The sequence below is a fragment of the Pteropus vampyrus genome, unplaced genomic scaffold (assembly GCF_000151845.1).
Source record: "Pteropus vampyrus isolate Shadow unplaced genomic scaffold, Pvam_2.0 Scaffold20, whole genome shotgun sequence".
Lineage (NCBI taxonomy): Eukaryota > Metazoa > Chordata > Mammalia > Chiroptera > Pteropodidae > Pteropus > Pteropus vampyrus.
Window position 1 is genome coordinate 615,138 of NW_011888801.1, and position 2,596 is coordinate 617,733.

The window sequence follows — 2,596 nt, forward strand, 5'->3', positions numbered from 1 at the left end:
AAATCAACAAACTGTAAAATTAATTTATATTGGGAAAGGAAAGCAAATACATATAAAATTATTTTAGTAAGCATTTGTTGTTTTTGCCTGTCCAGCAACCATTCTCCCTTCTCCAAGAAATGACACCTCAATTTTCCTTTAGGAACTATATGCCCCCTACCCTTAATTCATGTGGTTTGAAACTGTATCCCTTGCTGCACCCCAATCCAGGGTAGGAACAAGATGCAATCCTGGCCACACAGTGCATTCCAACACTCTGGCCACAGAGGTTGCATCTAGGACAGGCAAAGACCCGAGTGAGGCCAATGAGACTCCCATATAGTAGTTCACTGGAATCACAGAGAAAGAGAGGTATATTCTCTCTCTTGAGATTTCGAAGGTTGTAGGATGTAAGCCTATTTCTATTAGTACCATCTTTCCCCACGGAATCTGACTCAACTCTACTTTTCCACGCAGATTCCCAAATATGAAAGGAAACTAGCGGTTACCAGGTGGCAAGGGAAAAGATAAATTAGGATTCTGACCTTCAGTGTTACATTTTCTATAATACTTCCATTTTTCCAAAATAAACACCTAGTACTTTTATAATAGGAAATATAAGACATTTAAAAATACTGCCCATGTGTTTTCTTCTTAAATATGCTCAAATATCAATACTTAACAGCTTAAAAGCATTAACAATTTCCTCATAATTTACCAAAGTGAGTAGAACACCTATTTTAAAAGAATCCACCTTATCCCTTGGTACAAGAGCAAGTTATTTTTGTTTTGAGTGGGGGAAAAAAGTTGTTAGTAAACTTTTTAAAAAACTGATTCTCTTTTTAAAAGGGATATATTAAACAACACTGGAAAAAAATGGTTAACGTTGAGCAAGTGCTGCAGCCATTGTAAAACTGCTCAAGAGATAAAACTAAAGATTAAAAGTGGCCTAATTAGTTTTAATAACTTTATCAATTACTTTAGTCCTATAATTCTAAATAATATAAGATCTTTCAGTTATAATAATTTTACATCAGATTGCATTATGGGAGAAATTACACACCATTGTTTTATTCTTAAATAGTATTGGAAAGTCAGTCTCAAGATGCACTTCTTGAGACTGTAAAAAAATCTACTGAATGTAGTAAATGTCCTATAGATTATAAAGGAAGATAACAAGACATGCTTTTGTTCTCCTTTAGTTTTTATTAGTTTCTATCACTCTTTCTTTCTCTTCCTCCCCAGGCACACAACCCACTCCTGAATCTTTACTTTTTGTCAGTATTACTTTGTTTTATAATCTTTAGTAAGGACGCTTAAAAGGTGTCACTGACACTTTCTTGACATAATTAGGTGCCCAAATTGATGTTCTTAAATAGAAGAGCCACCTTTTCACAGACTAGTGGCAGTAGGTTCAAAAAAGTTTTTAGAGGCGATATTTAACACGTCATTATCTTGTCCAACACCAGAAAGACAGCAGATTGGTCATCCTGGCCAACATCTATGTCTGAAAATGCTGACATTTTACTCATCTGACATATGGTTCAATGAAACCTAAACTCTCCTACAGTTAAAGAAATGGGTCTTTCCAGGTACCACGGGGAGAATAAAATATTTTATTTCTAGTCCCGTAGCTATAAAATGGTTATTTTACTCACATTTACAAAGACCTACAATCTTTTTTTAGGCATTTGAAAGAGACGGTAAAGAAACCATAAACATTAAGACTACAAACTGCAACTTAAAACAGTGCGTTTCAAACTCTTCTAACATTCACAGAGAAGCAATAACACCTGGCTCATTCTTGAAACATCCTATGGTGGCCCAGGATGGGATGGTGAGAAGGAAACTAGTTAAAGAATGAGAACGGGAAAGCACTTGAAAAGATAAAAACAGAACAGTCCAAGAAGCCTGTTTGTTTTGTTCCTTTGGGTCACAACTGATTTTCCACTTCTTTTTTCGTTTCAATGATTAATACTTCTCTCCATCAGAGATCTAACTGTAAACTCCCCGACCACTTCCAACCACATCTACAAATAACAGGGGAACCAATCAAGTCTACCTGTGTCTCCTGGTCGCCCGTGAGGAGAGGGATGTCGGCGCCCAAGTGAACCCAGCGACTCGGCACTGATAGAAGTTCTCCCGGGACAGAGAGAAGGGATCGAGTGAAGTGAAGTAAAGCGGAGGACAGGAAGTAAGCAAGACTACCGACTCCTCTCAAGCCCCTAAACGGAATGTATCAGCGAAAGACAGCTATTCCCCTGACCGAGTTAGAAGTCGCCTGATCCCAGAGCGGACAACCAGCCGACCCCGGAGATCAGGTCTCTAAAGCTGTTTCGTTCCCCCACCCCACCCCGCTTCCATTTCGCCCTCCCTGAATGGCTGTCTCCTGACACCCTTCCAAGTCCGGGACTCACCCGTCCACGCACGAGCTCCAGGGCTTCTGCGTCAAACCGCCCACCTCTGAAAACCATAGAGACGAAGAAACAGCCGACACAAGCGTCCACCGCCCAGCTTCACGTGACTCTCCTTGCCGCTGGGCCTGTCGGGAGCGTGGCGAAACGCGTGTGGGAGGGGCATGGAGAAAAAAGAGTGAGGAGGGATGAGAGAAGCAACC

General features: G+C 40.4%; 1 protein-coding gene across 1 annotated transcript in view; it reads right to left on the minus strand.

Moving 5' to 3' along the window:
• The window catches only part of MICU1 (mitochondrial calcium uptake 1), a 196,073-nt gene extending 193,546 nt beyond the window's left edge, over positions 1-2,527 (minus strand). Inside the window, exon 1 of the mRNA XM_023527888.1 lies at positions 2,397-2,527. The gene's annotated coding sequence lies outside the window, so the exon portion shown is untranslated. The remainder of the gene's footprint in view (positions 1-2,396) is intronic.
• Positions 2,528-2,596: the final 69 nt, after the last annotated feature.